General features: G+C 41.0%; 1 protein-coding gene across 5 annotated transcripts in view; it reads right to left on the reverse strand.

Annotated features, from left to right (window-relative positions):
* Positions 1-24,175, reverse strand: part of Pgant9 (polypeptide N-acetylgalactosaminyltransferase 9) — a 207,685-nt gene that overhangs the window by 167,823 nt on the left and 15,687 nt on the right. For all 5 annotated transcript variants that reach the window (XM_026813839.1, XM_026813840.1, XM_026813842.1 and 2 more), the window contains exon 3: positions 1,481-1,528. The gene's annotated coding sequence lies outside the window, so the exon portion shown is untranslated. The remainder of the gene's footprint in view (positions 1-1,480; positions 1,529-24,175) is intronic.

Genomic DNA, 24,175 nt, shown 5'->3' on the forward strand with positions numbered 1-24,175 from the left:
AAGGTGGAAAGATAGTAGCTGGGAAACGATCGGGAACGGGGAAGAGAAACGAGGAAAGCAACGTCTCGATTTACGTTTTACGAAGTTAATTGAATGGGTCCTCTCTCCCTTGTCGTAAGCTCACTTATAACGACGGGGGCGGAACGGAGCCTATGGAAGCGCAAAATGGTTATTATCTCCGGCGCCGCAGACATAGCTGGCTGAGCTTCTGATTTACGAGCTGCCCCCTCGACTTAATCCTCACATCTACCACTCGTTCCGCACCAGCGCAACGCTACCTTCCCGATCAACTTGCAATTGCTCCAGAATCTTCAGACACCGAACACGATATTAACACGCCCGTTCATTTCATCATACGAACTATCAGCATATTTCCTCGACTCGTACTTTCGTACAAATGAAATTGACTCACGATCAGTTCGATGTGTCTTCTCATTTTAATAATTAGTTGGACGACGAATAAAACTGTTTTTTAATAAAAATTGTCCGTAGTTTCTACCCTCTCCCCTGATTTCCAAAGGTCATTTTAATCATTATTGACTAGATAAATAGGAAAAGACTCGATACGAAAGATATTGGACTAAAGAAATTTGTAACCGAGTTGCCAGCGAATTTTTCGTGCCCGAGATACAAGAAAGTTGTTGCGGTATCTCGGTGGCAGCCGCCGGCTCAAAAGTTGCAACTGTAATCAGGAAATTCCCCGGGAAGGGACTTACGGACTGTCTAAGGAAATTTCTTCCCCGGGTTGACAAATCGCGGGCATCAGGAACTCGTTCCGGGGGCTTACCGGTCTACCGGGTTTTTCCCGCCTCGCGTCGCGTTCGCTCGTCCGCGCGCGAAACAAACCGCTCAATTTGCGGTCCGGCGACCGAACGAATGACCCTCCTCCGAGTTTCAGCGAGTTTACGTATCGGTTCGAAGGGACTTATCCCGCGTACCCGGACCCCCTATCACCCTGGCCAGGATCCGTGTCCACAAATGGTGCCATTTTTCACCCCCGGCCGATCCGAGCCACCCCGATACATAGTAAGAAGATCGTTAACACGCACGATTGCGGTGTCAGCTTAATCCGACGTACTTAATACGCCCAATCGCGTATCGTTCCTTCCGTTTCACGCTCTTTTAAAATATTTCACGATTTCAGAATCATCTATACAGAATTTCAGAATTCCAGAATTAAGAACGAAACTTTTTATCAGAAATGATATTACGAACTATATTATGCGGTTATGAAATCATTCGATTCATCGAATGGATGAAATAGAGTTCGCAGTAACATCTTTTCACGAAAACAGTGTTGATACAACGTTGAAACCCCTTAATAAAATGAAGACGCTCGAAGGAGTATAAAATAGCAGGACTTGTGCCTGGATTATTATGTTTACCGTGTAAATATTGGCGCTTCCCGAAACGAATATATGAATTTTTATTAAGATTAACTTGTTTTTTTATTAGAATAAGGTTAGCTTATTTTACTCACAGAGGATTTCGAAGGTAAGCGATTGCCGTCTTCAGGCATTTGACAGACCTGTAAACAGGAACGATTTTCTATTAATAAAGACGGAAAGCTTTTTTCATAAATTATGGTCAATTACTTCTAAAATAAAAATTCTTAAATAAAATAGAATTGTCAATTTAAAAACTGAAATCTAATTTAAGATCTCTCTTAAGCCTTTGCACTCGTACGACTTCTAGAACAAATGCGAATTGTCATCTCTAGCATGACACACGAGTGCAAAGCGTTGAACAGTGATGTATAGACATGCATATTTTTTCACAAGAACGCATCAAATCCGCGGTCTATTGACAACATTTTTAATCACATAATTCCTTTATTAATTTCATAAAAGATCGTTTTCATTAGCGCACAAGTTCGATAATTAAAATAGAAAAAATCGTAAAAGAGAGCGAGTAAAAATCGATGGTTGTCAGTCACTTTTTATCAGCGAACGACAAATTCAAATTGGTTTTAACCGTACGCCTTGTTTCCGCAGCTTAATCGTGTTATATTGTGATAAGCTCTAATTCGATTTGCTCAATGCAATTTTACGAATCCTTTCGCAGACGTATGCACCTAGATCGTATCACGCTTGATAAGCACGCGCTACGAGTTAACTTTACTATCATAAAAATTGCCCACCGAAGTGATGAAACGGAACACTTCGTTAATGTTGAGGGGAAGGAAATCACTGGGGCTTCGCTTCATTCCGATTTCATTCTTTTCCGTAATTTTCTACACCATAATCGTCGACAGTCATAATTGCACGTACATCTTTTCTTTCACTTTCCAACTCAAAAAAGCTCTGGAATGTTTGACAAATTTTTGAAGTACACTTTAAAAATCTTTTGTTTATTCGAATCAATGAAATATTATATGTACTATAAAAATGATGGCACAATTCGGCACTCGTGGAAAGCGAAGTATTGGTTTTACAAACGAACCAATCCAATTCCCTTTTACTATCCGCAATAAAACCGGAAGAATACAAAAGAAAATCAAATCCAGGGTTCGTCGCGTTTCGAGACAAAATAAAAGTATCGTTCTAAAAGACAGCCAGCGGGTCAACCTCGTCACCGAAAATCGTCTTATATCAGCGCAGAAACTGGAAATTGAAGTCGGACAGGGAAGGTACCACCCACGGTATGTAGGCCACAGACAGCAATAACACTTCCCAGCAAATTCTTTACATCGACACCATTACTCTTACTCTATCGACGGTATATACGTTCCCCCCTTGTTCGAGTTTTCGAACGAATAATCAAACAGGAAATTTCTTATGCAAATGAGAATTAATCGAGATGGTTTAATGAAATGAGGATGATCGAAAACAGATCTCATACGAAATTTCAGTGCATTTAGAACAGTGCAGAAATTTAATCGTCGATGAAGTTTGCTTATTTTAGCTGATAAAAATTTCTGCAAGGTCTTATTTATCGAGACGTTCGTGCAAACTTTTGTACATTTTAATACAGCGATCGAACGACGCCTTCTTGGAACCGTGAAATCGATCCTCGATTTTTCGCTGTCCCTCTCCTCGGTTATCGCGACCCGCGGTATACAACGCAACCCCTTGGCCCCGGGTTGGAATGTAATCCAATCGAGGGCAGAACGGTACGTAGTTCTTTTACGGTGCAAAGAATACGAGCGAAGCCATGGGGCAAAGCGTGTACAAAATGCTATCTGCTATTCGAAGAAATACGGCTGCCGCCGAGAGAACACTTGGCGGAATCGATAAGATGCCAGGGGAAAAGGAAAGGAGGACGGGAAATAGGGTTAGCTATGTACGCGATGCTGGTTAATTTCCAAGCGGCACGTTGTATGTTAAATAGAGTGCACGTCACATCTATTAATAGTCGGTATATTTCGTCCAAGAAAATGAAACACCGAAAACTATTTCTTAATAAAGAGAACCAGGTTGCTTCTGTTTGTTTCTCCAGCAGCTTTGTAACGACTGCATCGAGCGTGTTTCATGAACTCCAAGCGAGGTGGTGTTGATTTTAGAGAAAGGAAGAGCAAGTAACATAAAGGATTGTCCTCTTAAATAAAGAACGTACGGTCACCGTAAACATAAGCGATGACAGCAGCTAGATGAAATCTTCTGAGTACTCGTAAAAGCACAATTTTTAATACTGTTATAAACTTATATTAGAATTCTTCATCGTAGTAATCGTAAGATTGATTTTAATAGCTACGCGAGTAAATACTATGTTTCAGCCATAAGGTTAGAAGGTATAATAAAATACTTAATAACGCTGATATCTGTTAATATTCAAGATTTTTATGTTTCATCAACAAATTTTCATGTCGTTGTTATTCCTATTCAATTTCGTATGTTACGACGCTTCTCCGGGAAACTAACCCAGATCGATTTTAAATCTGTGCATTTTACACGTGAATGAATGGGAACTCGAAAACTCGTATACTCGTCCCTTACGCAAACTCGGGTCTCCATTTCACAATCCAATGGCCAACGTACGTACGTAACTACATAAATCGGTTGAAAGGTCACCGAATGGGAAGCAAAAGTTCATCCGATGGAAAGAAAACGGGATCAAGTCGTGAACGCGTGTACCTATTATACCTGTGCAGTTACGTACGCTGCAGCTCGAAACTGCCATTTCTGGTGGCATAGAAATTATTGTCAGTCAATGCACGCGACACTACGTCAAATATTGTATCAATCGTTGTTCGAGGCACTGTCAAATATTGTATCAGTTATTTTACGAAACACTGTATCGAAAATTGTATCAAATATCGTAATATAATTAAAACGGATGAAATTGAATGAAAGTCGTTAACGATTTAATGAATTGTTTTATTAGAACGAAGAAAGTGTCCACGGTGTTTTGAACAGCAGTGTGGGTACTCGCTCGCGATGGGCAATCGGTATCGAGTGCAATTTCAAGCGGTCGTATTTCTTTGCGCCGTGGCGGTGTGCATGGAAATCCGAGCGATGCGCTGCCGACTTGTCACGCCTGCAACGTCGGCTCGTAATGTTCGCGATTTAATAACGAGTACAGGCCGGTATTGATCCCCGCGGGAACAACGCTCGACAGCGGCTAGCCTCGCTCGCTCGACCACGCTCAATGCTCAACTTAACTCACTGTCTGACGCGATAATTAGATACGCTGTCCCGATAACAACGATATCGGTCAGTTCTTTCCACTGGTTTAAACGGCAGTCTAACGAGGCATTCGATACGCCTAGACTTCCTATCTACACGTGTGGTCTGAAGTCTTGCCAATTTATACAATGTACTACTGAATAAAACGGGGTAGAATCGACAAAATTTCTTAATGAATCGTTTTCAAGAGTATCTATTACGAAAATTGCTAAATTATTAATAAATGAACGCAAAAAGATTTTGCCATTTTTATTTCACAACCCTTCGCCAAATGACGTACCAAGCCTTAGATCACTCGAATGAGCTTGAATGATAATCGATAAATTGTAGAAGAACAGATATTGAAAGTCGAACCAGCGTTAATTTTTCGTCAGACACAAAAGTCCATAAGGTGTAGGTCGATAGGTCTAGCTCGGCTGTCCTTTTGCAAACGACGATTTACACTCGATTTACGTGGAACCGCAACTGAACAACGAAAGCTGGAAAATCGGCGATGCAGCTTCAACAAAATGGAACGTACCGTATCTGCAACAAGCATGATGGATTGCCTGGATGACGCACAATGCGGATCCTTTCTGTGAAAATGCATTGTGCATTTTCTCGTACGCATCTGGCTCCGATTGTCTGCTTTACCGGAATTTTACTATTTTCGCAACTCGACTTTTCTCGGTTCTAAACATTCGACCGTATGCCCTATTCATCGTTTAACTGCGAGCCTCGACGGTAGGACAAATTTTTGAATTGTTAACAATTTCAACGATGGGATGAAAAGAGGCTACAGCTAACAATAAGACCGACGGCATCGTGTATGATATCTACGCGATAAAGCCGAGCTTATTACTCGACTAAACGATGTCAAACTGTGATAACGAGCATGCTTATACACGTTGTAACATTCTCGATTTTTAAAGAAGACTTGGGAAGACTATTTACGACAGGTACAATAAAAATGATCTCTAATCAGTGATATAACTTCATTTTGCTTGAGATATGAACGAGGAACATTTTCGATAAATGAAGTTATATAATTCGATATTTGAAGATAAATAAATCTGCACCAAGGGTATAAGGAACGATTTCATTCATTATAGAAAGGATCTACGCCACATCTCCGTTCATGGTTCTGCTCATGAAAATTTTCGAAAGATAAAATTATCATGCAATCGCACTTTGAAGATAAATAAATCTGCAACGACGGATATAAGGAATGGTTTCGTTTCCTCTAGAAAGAATCTACGACAGATCTCGGTTTATGCTCCTACTTTATCGTCAAACGCGATGTTGAAAATGGGTTTCTCCGGAGAAGTTTGATCTAACACCTATAAGTAAGATGCAACGAGGCTAACGGACCAAAGTCTAGACGCTGGTTCTCATAAAACTTTTACCGCCAACAGGAACGCGTTACCGACAAGGCGATAATACGCGTAAAATCAAAATCGATGGGTTACGGAAAATCGATTTATCGTACCCGATAACTCTTAGAAGATCAACACGCAAAGGGAGCTGTACAAATTTCCGGACGGAACGGGAATCTAGTTACAACTTCCACGAGTATTGTACGCGTCAAAAGTGCGTCACATATAACGCTGTTAATTAGATTAAAGTTCAATTGGTTTCTCGTTAACGTCGAAACTTTTAAAACACGAGGCGAGGTACAAAAATTAGTTATGAAAATTGAATTGAAAAAAGTGAAACGAAGTACGACGTGACGCCTGACAATTTTTCACGTAGACAAAAGAAACGGGTGATCGAATTATTAACGAAACACTCAAAAAATAGTTATTTGTAACTCTATCGAAATGAAGCAATTCTCAGGTATGCACGTAGCCCCGGTAGAAGCCGAGGATCAATACCGTGGACGCGAGCAGCGGCGGTCGGGAACAAAGAACACGGAATGGGACATTACTTCGACAACTATCGGACCCATTCGCACGCATTATGGTAGCAGAGATCGTCGGGGGCCGGAAACAAATGGTAGCGAGTCTAAGCGGCAATGATTAATCGTAAACCGCAGCGTAGGACGCGGTTAAGCGTGGTTAATCATCCGGCGCGGGCGACCGAAGGGATTCCCCGCTGTGCGGTCCATGTGACAGAACTATGGCGAGCCACGATCGTTTGACAGATAGCCCCGTCAAAACAGTCCAGGCCGCGCGGCCCTTGTATCTGCAGTCGCGTGTGCATAGGCCACTGACACCTGTCGTGGCTCCTCGAGTCTCTGTCAGTTGGACTAACCGTTCGAACAATAGGGGGTTGCCCCACGCCCCCGCAACCGCGAACTCTCATACATCAAGAACTGACTAAGCTCCAAGACTCGCATCGATGCAACGAGCTTTTCTTGTTAAATACAGTGTCAGTCGCGAGACTCGCCGAGTACTAACGACCGAGCGTCGTAGAACGCTTTTGTATTCCGATAAACGCGATCGACCAACATTCGACATAAATGACTATTACATCGATTATTGTATTAACCGTTAGGTATACAGAAATATTGCGTCAAGAACGTGTATGATGGAAATGGGTTAAATCGAGTACGTGAACGTTGTCACGAAAGTACAAAGTCACGGCGAGGGATGAACGCGGATATAGCGGAATCCTCTCTAGCCCAGATTTGACCTGGTCTTAACTAGCAGGGCCTAACCTGACTCTATCTCGAACCTAACAGGGGGTCGCAGACTCTCCGAGGCCGCTGACACCTGTCGCAAGCTCTAGAGAATCTGTTAGCCTGAATAACCGAACAATAGGATCCTTGCACACCTGGATCTGGATTAAACGCTGGTTAACCAGCAAATTGTTCCATCAATATTCATTATCGACCATTCTAGAGCTTGATCAACAATTCCGCGGATGGGAATACGAATATACCCAGTTAAACATTGTTGGGTCCAAGGATTTTAAATGCAATTAAGAAATTTTAGATAGAGAACGTATTTTCACTCAGAATTACGTAATGAATTATATTATAATAGGTATTTTTATTAAGCTAATATATTATATAAATTTAAGATGAATATGAACTATTCAAGTTGTTATATTTTTTATAGATGATAGCGAAGTGAAATAGTATATATGTATTTATTAACAGAATAATTTAGAGTTCTCAGGTGAGTCCTTCGTCAGATTGTCTGCCAGGTTTCACCTTTCTTATTAAAATCTACGGAAATGTTCTTTAAATATTTTCATCGTTTCAGTTTTATTGTGATGAAACAGGAATATCTTTGTTTCCACTAAAGCTCGAGCTGTGCACGGCTGTTACCGGAAAAAGCTTTTTTATTGGTATCAGTTTTCACCCGAATGAAAAAAAGTGAAAACTTATAAATCGGTTATAAACTGTCGTGGAAGTAAATCGCAATAACTTGATTGTATTAAAACATATAGATTTCAATTTTGTTTTAAAAATCTGCACTAACTTTCTCTGCTACCTAACACGAACCTATTATCCGTGATATAACGGCAGAGAACAGAACATGTATTATCGTAAATTTAAGCGAAATACATTGATCATCTGCACGTTCTCGATTATAGATACGTAAGTAATAGAATGATTTGTTAGACGGAATTAATCTTGATTCAGTCAAACCGTGTTAGCTATCGGCAGTCTAAATGTGATACAAGTTTACGTTATGATCACAGGATATGCCCGCAGACGATCATTACTAACGACAGGTCCTAATTAATGAACACATCCCAATCGAATAGCCAAATAATCGTACATCCCGATACCGGGACTACGATGTTAAACTCCACCAAATTGCGCCACGTGAATCAACTCCGCGTAGTATACGTCTACATAGTTTTCTGTATGAGATTGATAAACGGATTCCTGTGAAAGTCTCTCTCTCTCTCTCTCTCTAAGCGAAATTCCTGATAAATTGCACAGGAATTAACTGACGGCAAGCCTTAAAAATTCAATTGGACGTCCGACACAAATAACAACACCCGGTCAGATTAACCGAAACGAATCACTTGCAGCTACAAAACATCGAACGAGTATTTTTTTCCTTCTCTTTTTTTTTTGTAAACGACACAATCAATTAACGCAGTGACAAGTCCGATGCGCACACCCTGGCCAACTTTCAGCGTCACCGGTGGCTAAAAATAAATAAATTCGTATAAACGCTGAATGTTTAACCGTCCGGCTGCAGATAAACGATAAAAATTGCTGGATATAAATTACAGACGCCAGCAAAATTGTCACCATAAAACGATTTTTCGATGAGTCCCGAATTTGCGCCACGTTCAATTCGCTTCGAGATGGAATCTACTGCTAAACAATGATTTTTCAACTTATGTATTAAGAACATGTACACAAACCGTCGCTTCGATTATTCTGCGAAGACTTGTATCAGAAAACGGCGATGATAAGTTGTACGTCGTGAAAGGAGAGGAGGATGTAATGTACGAACGAAAACTGCACACGGGCGCAGCAAAGACATGCAATTTGCGAAACAACCCAATCTGGGAAATTTTGCCTGGCGCGTGTTCCGGCTGAATATTTTCAGACCGCCTCAATCTCCCGGCAAACAAAGGTGGAAAACATCAAAAGATGGAAAAAAAAGCGAAACTGCCGTCAGCAACGGAACTGTTCCATTTGATGAATTGCGCGCGTAGCGAACGATGCTAAACTGAACAAGCCACTTGTACATTTCGCCAACGCGGAACACACAATCATGCCGAAAAAATTAGGGAAAATAGCAGCTCCAGAATGCATGAAAGGCATGCACAGCGATAAGTATTGTTCCATTCAGGACTCAGATCATTCATTTTAATTGCCAGTGGTTATAAAAAGAAAACCTGATTCCACTCCAAATGAAATAATTCAATTGTTATTAAGACGTTTTGTACAATTTCAAACCATAGCCGAATCTTAAATTGAATTATATCAGGAAATCTTAATAAAAAATATAAATTTGCAATATACTTTTATAGCTTGAAGTGCATCAAAAGTAATATAGAAATCTACTTACGACATAATAGCATTTTTCTTTGGTATCGAATTCGAGAAAAATTGCGAAGGATGAAAATCGAGAATAGTTCGATGGAAATATCTGTGCAGGCTATAACTCTATAGTTATCTGTCTAGCAAGCATCTAGCACGAAGGCAAGACGTAGGGCTCTCTGCAAACTTGAATTTATGCACACGTTGCAGCGTATAAGATTCTCTGTCCTTCCGTAACGTAGCACCGTGGCAAATTTCTCACCGTTCTAGCAATATTCCGACTGATGGGTTATCGTCAAATATATTTCGGGGATCAATTTCTCTATAAGACCTATCCGAGTGAAGTTATCTAATCCAACCTGGATGACCAGATTCAAACGTAACCGATATTGCTTCTGTCGTATCTGATTCATGCAAGTTTTTAGAATACATTTTAAATAACATTTTATAAATAACTGCATTCAATTTCCATTACAATAATATTTGAGCAGAATCTCAATTACAAAAGAATTTCAGAAAAAGATAGCAGAAAAAGGATCTGCAATTATCCAAATCCTTATATACGATCCAAGCACTCTGTCATTAGATCGCAAATCATTTGCTGTCTATTATTTCCAAGAAAACTTCTTCCAGAAATACGGATTTCTGGGAGAAGGCCGACCACGAGGCATAGAAATACTTTTATAGATGAACGACGCTACGTCTCGCATAGTTTCGGTCTATTAGAGTATTCGAAACGTCGCACGTTGCATCATGAGATTATCTGGTACGCGGTTATCTTTATACGGGATCGCAATTAACCGCGATAAAAGGAAGACGTCTAGATGAAGGTAGATATAAATTCTGTCGATCGACGTTGCTCAAGTAAACGACTTGAAAATATCCACTGAGTCAAACGTAACCTTCCACCACCACGTTTCGTGAAAGGAAGATTCGTCGGAGGTTTCTCGATCGCCTTGAGCCCCGACCTTGGCGCACGTTCGTTTTCAGGACCAGGTTAAGACGTTCACCAAAGAAATAGAATTCCTAACGGAGATAAGGATCCGAGATTTCAACCCCTTTTTTCCAGCTGTGGCAACGTTGGAAATGCAAAGTCAGAGGATATTCAGTGGGTACAATTCCCTCCTCCAGATTTTAAAGATTAAGCAATTTACCCGATGTTTCTACGAAAATTGATTTCATTCCGTTGAACAATTAATCAATGCAAATTTTCATTTCCTTGAAGTTTTCTCATTATCAGAAAAATAATCTCAATTGCATATTAAAGACTTCATTTTCATTTATCTCAGCGTTCAGTTATAATGCATGAATAATAGGAGATAAAAATGCAAATAGACATGAAGTATGGATGAGAAATTATAAGGATGATACGACTTCTTTACAGGATATGATATTTCGATATTTCAATAAATTCTGCATCAATGTCATCTTGTTATCGATCGCCCCTTCCTTACGTTCTGCAACAGCAGTAGACAGACGGAAACAAATCAAATGAACGATGAAGAAGGAAAAGGCATTGCTTTCTACAGATATACCTCAATGCTAATATGCCTCGGATTCCAATCGTTCCTTGTGTAACTAATCACGGTAATAAACGGGATACGTGCCTAATGAATTATTCTTCTAAAACAGACACGACTGATGTAACGCTGTTAATGAAATAGATGCCAAACTATGAATCATTCTTCCCGGAGGATCATTAAGAACTCATTTATATTTCTCGCAATCTTCGGAATACAATTTTCATTTCAGTCATGCGTCGACGTCAATGAAAACTTGCAACTCTGAACTCCTGGTTTCTTATTAAAAGACACGTTTTTCAAAAAAGAACACTCGTCGAGACAACGAGAGAGCCTTTGACGTTATGAAAAGGAAGCATGGAAAGTAGTGTACAGTTCCCTAACTCAAAACCCTCGTCAGGCAAAGGATTGAACCACCTCCTCGCTACGATTTCCGCGTTTTACGACCAGCGATTTATCGGGCTGGCCCACCCTGTCCTCTCTATCTCGCCGCCTACCCGAACCAGTCCATAAATTGCAGCGATGTACCGGAAGAAAAGAAATGAAAAGGGGGTGAAAGGAAGAAAGGAGCGAGGCGGGATCAGATTCTAGAGACGGGGACCGAAACGAAAAGTTGCACAGATCGTGAAGAAGCGGTTGAATAGAATAGAGGCGAGCCGTCGACTCTTGGTCGACGTATTCACGGAGATGCATCGAACGTACGAGGGAACGCATCCCTCTTCTGTCATTTGCACCGTGCGAGCAAAGACTCCCGCGAACGTATGCGGGAAAACGTATAGAAGCCGGATTCCCGTGACCGAGGTGCAATCGAGCGTGTAAGTGCATCGGCTGCTGCAATGAAAACTTCCCTCTCCACCCGATGCAACTGCCCCCCCGGTGGGTAACGTGCGCCTTTGATTAGAACTGGGTTTCACGTATCGATAGTCTATTTATGATACGCTTTGGCCTATATTAAAGAATAAAAATATTTACAGCAACCGGAGATCGCGAATTTTTATACGAAAAAATATGTTAGCCAGTTGAAAGATGCACCTAGAATTAAAATTTCATCTGCCATTGAACGAAAATTGCGATAAATAAAACGCGACGCGCAGAACGTGCTCACTTGTTGCATGTTAAGAACGTTTAATGACACCTAAGTCATCGCTTCCAACGCATTAAGTGCAACGCGACCGTAAATAGGGCAGCTCGTAAAATACTGTACGCGTCATTAATTCGCGTACACTTACAAATTGCCCTCGTGAACGAACGCGAGCACTAAATCAACCGACTCTGATAAATGAAGTACAAACGATAGCCATGAAAAATTCACTACATAAAATGCAGTTTACTCATTATGATTATTTCCTCTCACTTCGAGTAAATCAACTGTCTGAATTTCAAGTTCAGATGTCCTTCGCAAATACTACGTGCAGAGCGTAGGTACATACATCGACCGATTAAATCAGTCAGCGTTAATGCTTCCGAGCAAATCCTACGTCGAGCAAGCATATCCCTCCGGTCAGATGCATTTGGCGTCGCAAAATCGCTTAATTCCTCTACCTCCGTTTCCATGGTTTATTTATATCTCTTTATGGTATTAACGTTCCCAAGTTTGTTCCAAAGTACAGTTTAACTAAGATAATAGATAAAGTGCTCTTACAGAATAAACTCGAAGTCTATCATTATGGGATTGAGAATGGAACGATCGTAAATGATGATTGGGCGAAAGTGAATGATACCAAGAGAGTCTGGGAACAGGCGTTGAAATTAACTTGGTCAGTTTCCGAGCAAGTGCGAGGTTACAATAGAGAAGTCGAGGAGCGAAATAAAACGAAACGACCCCAAAACGGAAATAAACTTCCTTATATGGTACCCTCCTCTCTCTCTCTCTCTCTCTCTCCTTCTACCGGTTTCCTCCTCGTTCCACCTTACTCCCGTTTACCAGCCGGCCGGGCTCGTTGTATTTTCTCCGAAGGAGATCCGCGTTATCCGCTCGAGTTTACCCGCTCGCTACACTTATTCGGATGATAAAGCTGGACACGGGATCTGATATCCTGCTGGATATTGAGCGAGCCGCGGGGATGCGCGTGCGGAAAAATCTCACGAAAATATCACGTTCGAAGAAGAATCGCGATTTCATGATTCCAGATACGTCCGGGTATTAGCTCCGGTAGTTCCATTTACGGTAGATCGCTTATTTCCTATTACCTTTAACGTCTACTACAGCGTCGAGCTTCGAGCAATTTGTTTCATAACGACTGTTGTTATCTACGTCAACAATTTAAAACCTGCATTTAGATTATGAAATATATCGAGATAAAAATCGCGTCTCGCACGGTTCACGTTAAAAATGCTGATTGTACGAAGCATCCCCTAGCTCGCGAGACAAGAGGCAGCTTGAAATTGTCGAAGCTCAAGGGCGAGTGCCCTTTACCCGAAAGATTAAAAACGGGTAAATACGGTGCGAACGCGACACGCGTCGAGGGGGTTCCCTAGCGCCCCGTCAGAACCTGGCCGAGGGAAGATACATAAGGTAGGTGGAAGTACTGCAGAGACGAGAGGGCAGAAAGCGTGGTTACGAATTCACAATGGCATTGTGTAGATAACTCCTCTTCTCACTCCTACTCGCTCTTTTACCCGCAGCTCAACTGCACAATTTTCTCCTACGTCCTACGGTCACCCTCCTCCTTTACTCTACCCTCTTTCTTCCAGACTCCCTCCTGCGACCCCCTTCGGCGTATACGGGGTGAGTCAGTAAGAAATATCATACAATACATAATAATTAATGACTTTATCGAAAGAGGCTGGCTATGAATTTGTTATAAGCCGTCGTTGAATAAATTTATTCTCGTATCTCAAATTGAAATGAATTTTTATCAGGGTTTACAAATAAACGTGCTAATACAATCTGCTCGCATCGAAGTTAATGCGGATACGCAACAGTATTTTACTTTGAATATTCACGTATCATTCGACACTGTATTTTTTTTTAATTATTTAAAATTCCTGCAAAAACATAAACATTAACAGTCCATTAATTAATGATTAATGGACAATTTTCAATAATATTACTGATTCACCCTGTATATCGGTACATATCACAACCCCCCCCTCACCCCTTCTATCCAGTTTCATCCACTTCACGGTACTTGCCGTGAACGCCATTAATGGTTTCCGTTTCCGGTGTCTCAATCTCGCATTCTCCCCGCTTTGTCTCCAAGTCGCATGCACACACGCTCGCACACATCTTTCTTTCGTACCTGCGCTCGGCTTTCTCTCCTGTTTCCATCGTTTCTTTCTCTCTCTCTCTCTCTTTCTCTCTGCCCGACTGTCTGCCGTTTTCTCCAATTGAAAAGAACCGGAACACTTGGCTTTGAGAGCGAATCATCGCGTTCGGCGACGCAGCATGTATTGCGAGTACACACATCTGTACAACGACAGGGCGGGATATGTGTCCACGTTTAGATCTCGCGAAATCTGGTCGTGATTCAACGGTCCAATTTTTTTTACTTGCGAACATTGCTAGTCGACATGGTGGAATAATAAGTTTCCATCGTAATCCACGTTTAAATCCTCGCAAAATCTGGCAAGAATTCACGGATTTAATTTTGTATCGAAAAATGACGAAAATCTCGTTCTTCTCTATATGAATTTCTCAATATTGAGAGGAGAAACGGTATAGAAATATTTGGTATTGGGAGCGAAATCGCATGAAAGATTCTTATAGCAGATTCGCCTGCATTTATTTATCGTCGAGATGTAAAATGATTCGTCTCACGTCTCGAACGAACGCGTTCTCGATGCAGGCAAAAGGTAGAACGATTTCGATAACGATTGTTCGCAAACTCATTAATCGCGAAGATCGTTTAAACGATTCGAGCTCCTCCGCCACCGGCGTTGGCCGTCGGCCAACGTGTTTCCAAGGAGGGATTTGAAAAGATGGCCGGATATTTGAATCGCATCGTCGTCACGTTCGACGGTACCGATCGGTGACATCGGTAATAGAAACGATCGATCCGGGTTAATGGATTTATAGTTACCCGGCGAAGAATTTCACCGGACCTCCGAATTCCTTTCGCCCGATCACGTCTCGCCGTTACATGTTCGATAATGGAACATCAAACGCGAAGAGAATCTATTCCAATTCGAATGAAATTATCTGTAGTTAAGACTTGTGTGTGTGTGTGTGTGTGAGTTTTGGCAAAGAGTTCAGATGTTCATTAGATAATTTTTATCCATTTATACAGCTAGTAACAACGAAATTGAGCCAGCTACGTGCATGTATTAGTCTCCCCTAGGGGAACAAAATTCAAAACGAGTAAGAAGTCAACATTTTATTTTTTCGATGCTCGATCTCGCATTGATATTGTTGGATTTTAACATAATTTTGACGCGTCAAAATAAAAATAATGTTAACGTACGCACATTACCATCACCTACATTAAAATTCTTTTTATTTTGACGCGTCAAAATTATAATAAAATCCAACAGTACCGATGCTAGATCGAGCATCGAAAAAATAAGACGTATACTTATATTACTCGTTTTGAATTTTGTTCCCCTAGGGGAAACTAACACATGCACGTAGCCGGCTCAATTTCGTTGTTACTAGCTGTACAAATTTCGAATATATCTAAACGTATCGATTAAAATGAACGCGAGCGTAAAATCGAAAGGAGAGAAGTGTTCAATGAAAGGCGTGACTCGCTGATTCAATTTGGTTCGGCGTCCAAAATTAAAGTCCCAGCGACGCGAGTAATTTCATTATTCGCAAAAACCGACGTTCAGTGGAGCCGAGGTTCGGATCCTCTGTCTCCGAACAGAGAGAGATGCGTTCTTCAAAGGATTCTCGCCCATAAATTTCTCGAGGAGCATCACATAAATTACTCCGATTGAAGTAATGGACATCGAGGATCTATCGAGTCAACCCTTTGACAGGACGGCATAATAAAGAAAAAAAGGAAAGAATCGATAGGTAGCGATGGGTCGGGGAAGGAAGATCCGACTAAATCTTTGATAGCCTCGGAAGGCATTTCCACGCCACCGATTCTTCCGACGATCGTTCGACGTTAGTCGTAAAATCGGGATCCAAAATTCAACGATGCATCCTAGCGAGCGACATAAATTCCTCGCTCGTCCCGAGCGTTGATCGTTAAACCATCGGAATCCCCCACGATTTATTATCTCTCGTCTCATAGGCATAAAGCATAAACTCTCTATCTCGTCGTTTTTTCTTCAACGAGATACCTAATTTTACTGCAACGTCAGACTATTTCGCCGTCCTCTGACTTATTTGCGTGCCAATCGATGCTACGTTTCCCAACGGATCGTCAATGAACAAAAACTATCGACCACTATAGACAGTTTTTCCAAAATCGGCGTGGAACACGTTAAGTATCGCAGGTAAATTCGCGTTTGCGTGCGTGACTTCATTATGGGTCGTGGCATCTCCTTTCTCGAAGCAAAATTACACTCGGCTCGACCGAGCACGTAATCGGTTTACGTGGCAAAGAATCAAAAGGTAAAGTAGCCGGCCTTCGCAGGCCATCGACCAGTTGCACCGCCGCGCCACGCCGCCGCTTCGATGTCGCGTGAACTTACACGCTCTTTTATCTCTTGCGCCGATGCATATGAATGAAGGAACGCGACCCAGAAAAGGTAATTGATACGAAGACGCGATCCCGGCCCGATGTTTAAATGGAACACTATTTTTAACCGACACGGGGAACCGATTAGGGTGTAATTAACACCGGTGCAAATCGTGCGCGGGGATTCCGATTAAAGTTATGGCCCCTTCTAAACCCTTTTCCCCGGAGTAACAGGCCACTTCGTCTACGTTGCGGTATTGTTCCTGTACAACATTTATTCATTGGTCTAGATCTATTATCTTCCGCCTCGCGTTTTCCTAGATTGCGTCGCTCTACATTTTTCTTTAAACTTCTCTACACTCTCAGTTTATACTTAGACCGAGACACGTTATCGATAAAATATATAACAGGATATTAAAAAAATTAATGTTTGAATCGAGCAAGGAAATTCTAAAATATCCAGCAATGAATTTGATTCTTTATTTCATTTTTTAATGGTATTGAAAAATCAGGGATTAAACTTACAAAAATATATACAAAGCAGAAAGTGTTCCAATCCCTCGTTCGTTGATGCATACGTATAGGGTGTCCCAAAATTCGCGTGAGAAATAATTTTGATAGAAAATGCAGATTCTCAATGAAAAAAATCAAACTCTAATTAAAAACCTGTGTTTTCTATCGAAATGACTTCTTGCGTGAATTTTGGGACACGATTGAACACAATAAATACGATTGAAATAATCCGATGGGAAACCCATACGAGCTAATTAATAAGAGATGAATTCATTAAATACTGAATCACACTGGATGTTGCAACAACCGGAATCTTGATATCAAATTATATCATTGATACATCAGATACGATTGTTTAATATCACGCTATTGTGTTTCGTCAACGGTTGCCAAAGGGAACGAAAATGAAAGCCGATCGAATTTTACGTCATCGTTCTATTCTCTCACAGTCGAGCGTACGATCGAATCTCTCAATTAATTCCGGATAATAGAATCGGCGATGCGTAATGATCCGCGTAATTTTATAAATTCCCGATGAACGAAAGTTTTACGCGGAGAAAACAAACGTGCGTGGAACTGCGGCCAACTTTCCCGATAATTCAGCGCTGACTTTGTGTCAACGGAAGGAAACTGACGCGAACAGATTTTATATAACCGTATGCAATCTTTTTGATCGATGCAATAATACGATAGTAAATAACACTTGAAAAATGAAGAGCGTGATTACGTATGCAATAGAACGTTGCTCTATTAGAAATTTAATTAATGACGGAAGGACAGTGCAAATATAATTTAACATTTTTATTTGTACATTTATAGCAAACTTTTCACCCACTGTTGCATTATTAAACGTCAGCAGTTAATTCTGATAGAGGTTTTAGTCGATTATAAGAAAATTACTATTTCGTCGTGAATTTCTTTAGACGAAATTTTGTCACTTGTACAGTTGGAAGGGAAACTATGTGAAACGCGAGATGAAAAGATGGAAGTGGTGCAAAGCAAACGTCGTAACCTCGATAACGAACGGAATTTCATGAATAATGCAAAGCCCGAGACCGAGGCGACGTCTCGGCAAGTATTTTCCATTATTAATAAACGAGTGGACACGATGAACGCTATTTATTCGTCGGACGCTGATGAACTAATAATTCAAAACGTTAATTCTCGCCGGGCGAAACGCACGTTTGAAAAATGTTCGCGTGAATCGCCGAGTCATTAGCAAACTGCTAACTACACGCCCCGCTCATCGAAACGAACAAGCTGAATGCGCCTGCCTCATTTTCCTACAATTAACTAATGAACACTGTGTGTTACTCGGCTTTTTAGATAAACAAAAAAGTACGCGGGTAGCTATTGTCTCGAAAGCTATAGCAATTAACAGGTAACGATTAACGTATCAAATCACTTAATTAGTATCAATGAACGCATCAATTTTAGATGGAACAATGATACATTATACGGAAAGTTCAAATAGAAGAGGTACCTGAATGCCAGAAGCAAGGATGAAAGATTTCCAAATAGGAGAAAAACAGTTCGAACAATTTTATAAATCTTACTCCTCGAGAATTATCATTTTTTCTAAAAGTTCATTGTTTCAAATATTGCACACAACTTTTTATTACATGTCTTAAACTTTTGGCAGAGATTTTACAGCTCATACGACCTTAAATATGAAACGGATTGATTTCATGGAAACGGCCGGCAGCCCTTGACTCTGCACGGTAGAGTAAGTACATCAAACGGGGCACCCCGACATGGCTCAATTAACTTCGCTGGTGATTACCTACGCCTACGAGTCGAAACTCGATCGAACTTGTCAGAACAAAATGATCATCGATCACCGATCGCATTACACGGGGAACGTATAGCGGACGAGATTGAAACGAGTAGAGAGGGAATATTAACCCGCAATATACGAACGTATGTACGGTGTTCGTCACATAACACTGGCCTGTGCAATATGCCTTGGTTACAAAGGGAAACGACCGGCGAACACGTTCGTCTCTTCGACAAAGTGGAACTTGACGACGTGATTAGTCGACGTTAACGCTCTTGGATCCGGAAACCGATCCGTACTATTCTAACCTTCGGTTTCGACATTTCATACGAAAAGCATTTTGGACAAATTTTCAGCAGAAGAAAACGAAAAACTAAGAGCATTCATTTATGGATCCAGGAGACATGATCTCAATTATTACTTAAATAATGATACACATAATTACGTACGCGTCGTTGATCACTTTTAGCAGGAATATAAATGAAACAGTATCCATGAGATTTGTGAACGCGGGCGGGTGGAAACGACATATATAAAACAGGCGCATTTATTATTTAAAGTTCCGCAATCCAGGGGATACGGAAGCGAGGAAGGGAGAAAGGTGTCAGAAGAGTGGCGAGAGGAGTGAATTCACATTCCATCTACGGTCTTCACTTCCTCTCTCTAACCGAACTCGGAAAGTTTTCCCGGCGTAACAGCTGCGACCCGACAGAGAAGCGGTTTTAATTGGGTCCGCAGCTTTAGCACGTAGAAACCGTACCTTAAGGTACGCGCCTGTAATTTCACGAATGGACCGACGAAACTTCGACTGCTCCCGGAATAGAAATCTCCAGCCAGCTATTTCGTTACAGTTTCATAATTAAAAATTGTCCACCACCCCGGGTGGGCTCGATTTAGAAAAAAAATTGGAATTGTAAGAATACCTTCGAAACGAGCAAAGAGACGTTCTCCGAGTAGACTTGTTGCTATGACAATCGAGAAGCCGCGGAGATGTTCGGTGACGCAAATTGGAGCGAAAGGCTTCAGAACGATCGAGATTCGCCTAACCGGGATCCAACGAACCAGGTTAATCGATCGGAACGCGCTCTTCGAAATCCCGTTTCACGCGACACGTCCAACACTTTGCACTCGCACTCGCTCGACCGTAACGACAATAAATGTCAGCGCATTTACATAGCGACTACGACTCGTTTATCGTAGGAGTTCGCGTGAACGTCCCTCGGAAGACGATAATACATTTATGAAAATTAAACGAGACATCGAGCGTAGTACATATCTCCTAACTCGTTTAATATGTTATCTACTACTGCCTATTTGTTTCTGTACTAACGACTTTATTAATTTTTTAATATAAAGACAAATAAATAAATAAGATAGGTTTCTGGCAATGCTCGCTGGAACTTTCCCTGATATAAATCATCGCTCGCTGCACATATGCTCGTGGAACACCGCGAACGAACTTTCTACCGCTAATTATCCCTACCCTATTATCATGGTCACAAATATTCCGTTACGCAAACAGGAACAAGTGAATGCGAGGCTAACTCGCAGCTTCTTCGAATGTATAAGCTGCTAATTATGCCTGTGCAACATCTGGTTCGCTAGTTACGAAAAAAGTGAAATTCTGATCTTGACGACGGCGTGAATCGAATTAAGGATGTATTGGCTATACAGTCAATCCCAAAAGTTTATGTACCTTAGAAAAACGCATTTCCTATAATTAAAAAGAAATCAGACGTCGGAAGAATAATGCTAATAATAAATAGCTACGTGCTAAAAAGTATAGAAGGAAATATCCAATTAAGTATTGACGTTAGCGAAAAATTTTTACATGGAAATTGTAGATCTCGTCGTCCTCTACAAGAAAGGTAGTATACAATTTTTCCGTACATTCAATGGTTTGGGAGTTATTGGCGAAAAACGAAAATTTGGAAGAAATTGAAGGGGAACCCCTTGGAAAAATCTCGGAAAAATCGAAAAATTTTTTTTGTTCTTTATTATTAGCAATATTCTTCCGACGTCTGATTTCTTTTTAAAAAATGCGTTTCTAAAGTGCATAAACTTTTGGGATTGACTGTTTAGCCAATACATCTTTAAGAGAAAGTAATCCGTGACCTGCCGATTGTATTTCATATACGGGATCGTGGAATTTAAAATTCGAAGCGTAAGGAAATTAAAACTCGATTATCTACATTGTCACTTTAAAAGCGATCTTGAATAGAACTTTTCAATTTTGTGCATCATTGAACATTCGCTCGATTCGTAGTTCTAAATAGGAAATACCGTAATCGAAGATCAGAATCTCATTTTTGCGATTGTTGTCGGTACCGCTAGTTGCCAACGCGCGAAATCCAATCTTCTCCGTGCGAACGTTTAGAGTTTTAGAGTCGCGTTCCTTAACTCTTTCTTCTAGCGTTCCTCGTACCGGGGATGTCTCCCCGGTCGATTTCAATCCCGGACCGTTAAACTTTTGTTATTGCAAAGAATCAAGCGTTAACCGTCTCGAAGCCGATCAGAATCCGATTGATTCCGCGTTGTTCACGCTTAGCAAATTCCCTATTTCATATTTCTTCTGGGAAAACAAAGTTCAATGACTTGAAAGTCTGCTCTGGTCATTGATCATCGTACCATAGATTTCGTTTTATCAGCAGTGATGAACGATCGGATTTTCGAAAGGCTACGAGACAAGCAAATTTACATTACTTTTATTGGTGAAATGTTTATTTTGACGCAAGCACCCGAAATTGTTTTCCGCTCGAACGTCGTTTGATATTCGTTTGTGTAACAGATAGCGAATGGGTTTAATAGGTGTCCTCGAAATTGTACAAACAGACGTCCCGATAACCGAGTCACCGTAGCAATATTTCTCGCGAGAGCAAACAGAGTCTTCCAACGTTGCGCGATACGAATTACTTTTTCGACGTACTAATTAAATCTTTGCTCGCCGAGAATCTCAATTAGTCCGTGAAACGTGCTCAATAATATCGATAGTAATAGAGTCGTGATCGACGTTCTAATAGACTCTTCACATCTTTCGTCCTTCCTCGCGTTATTTCGTGCATCGGAAAAGTCAGTTCAAGTTGTCTACCAGATGTCGACCAGCCAATTGATTCTACTTCTGTGTATAGCTGAAACTGTCACCGTTTACGTTCGCTGACCACGTTTCTGAACCGATATCATGTAATCCGGTGCCATACGATAATGGTAATTAATTAGGTTGACAGATGCTCTTAATTGTAACGTCGCGTTTCTGATTACTACGAGTGATTGCCATTAAAGCGACCAGTCAAATAAATCCTGTACAGAAAGCTACGAAATAAATCGCATCTCTTTTCTTTCTGTTTCAATAATAAGAATATAGAGACTAAGAACTATTATACTTTTCTATGCACAAATCTATAACAGCTATGATACCCTAAGTTGTTGACCGCAGCAGTAACGTGATATTAAACGAGAGCATTTTAAAGATGAAAATAGTAGAAAAATTGTAGTGATTTCAGATTTCGAACGTTGGGCATCGAAGCTTCGTTCGCTATTTTATTATATTTTTTCCTAGGGATTGTAATATATACGCGAGCATCGGAAGTACGTTCGCCAATTATTTTCAGCACCAGTCTCCGAACCATTCGAGCGGGACGAGTCGTGCAGACGTAGAAAATGAAGAAGAGAAAGAAAAATTGGAGAGGTAAAAAAGGGAAAGATAAGGAGGAAATATTACTTCGCCGAATTAAGGAAGACTCGGTCTAGGCTCCATTAAATTGCGTCGAGAATCGAAAAAGTTCCGCCGTTAAGAAGAGAATAAACGTCGGTCTCGCTTAGCGTACACGCCTCCAACTTGGAATTAATTACACGTCAATTAGGGAATACGGCTGCAGAAAATCGAGGCTCGGTCATTAAAGTCGGCTACCAAGTTCACCCCGTGCGAAGTATGTTGCAACGCACCCCAGCCAATGAGCTAATTTCCGTTAACCCTTCTTCTTCTTTTCTATTCTATTCTGATCGAATCTACGGCATTTCTAACGTTCAGATATCGACGAACGTTTCGTTAGATCGACTTAACGCACCCAATTTTATTATTCTTCATTTATCGAAGATTCGTACGAATGTAGAGAGTTTCCAATCGAAATAAATTAATGAACAGACACAACGATTTGAACGTCGTAATTCCAATCTTTCTGCAAATGAACTAGTATCTCAATTCCAACCAGTCTACTCGTATTTCAATCTCGATTCTCTAACGAGCGAAGACTAAATTAATAAGAGAAACGTATAAGGGTTCGTCGGCTACGCGTGATCGCAATCAGCGGGATAAACGATGTTATTTGAGTCGAGCGGCGGGGCGTAGCAATTAAAGTCGGCTACCGGCAAACACATCAGTAATTACAATGGGATTCGGTATGACCGCGTGTAGTACGCGCAATCGTGGATAGCGAAGCGGTTGACCGATAATAAGGATATTGGTAACGGGAAGCAGACAATGATCATTAGAGAACGAGCGAGAGGAGCGGTGGGTGAAGAGGTATCATGACTCCTACGTGACTTGGGTCACCGACCTCCAAGTCATTCTTTTTCACCACTGAAACCGCGAGCAAAGAAATATTTAATTACTCTCCCGTCGTCGCTGAACCGAGCTGTCATGATGTTCGATACGACTCCTTTTAAAATCCCATGAAAACCGACGCTTTTCATTGTAATGTTCGTTATAGCTCCGATTTCACAGCTTTTCATCGAGGAAATTTCAATTTGCACGTACAGTATTTCACATACACAGTTTTTATTTGAATAATGAATTTAATAAATTGTAAATATACATTTAGTAAATTGAAAGTAAATTCGAATTTAACGAGTAATACATGAAAACAGAATTGAATCACAGTTATTATGGAGTTTAAAGGCAAACAATTTGATCGCGAATGAAAACAGCATTGAAATCGAGTAATCTAGGTGATCAGAAATAAATGTACGCAGGTGAAACATCGAAGAGCCAATTATGCGCATACATTCGAGGGGACGCTAAAAACTAGAACTACCCTAGATGGTGTTTACGGATCAGCGGGCAAAGGTTTCTATGCCTTCTGTAAATCTCTCTGTTTCCATCGTAACCGTTAAATCCTCGTCCCGTTCGATTCGAGAAAAAAACTCACTCGGACAGATGCTGTCCCGTACGCATACATAGACACGAATTACACGGAAACCGCGGCATACTTGCGACGAAGGAATGCGGCCCATTGCAC

The sequence above is a fragment of the Ceratina calcarata genome, unplaced genomic scaffold (genome assembly GCF_001652005.2).
Source record: "Ceratina calcarata isolate Rehan_Ccalc_2016 unplaced genomic scaffold, ASM165200v1 scaffold351.2, whole genome shotgun sequence".
NCBI lineage: Eukaryota > Metazoa > Arthropoda > Insecta > Hymenoptera > Apidae > Ceratina > Ceratina calcarata.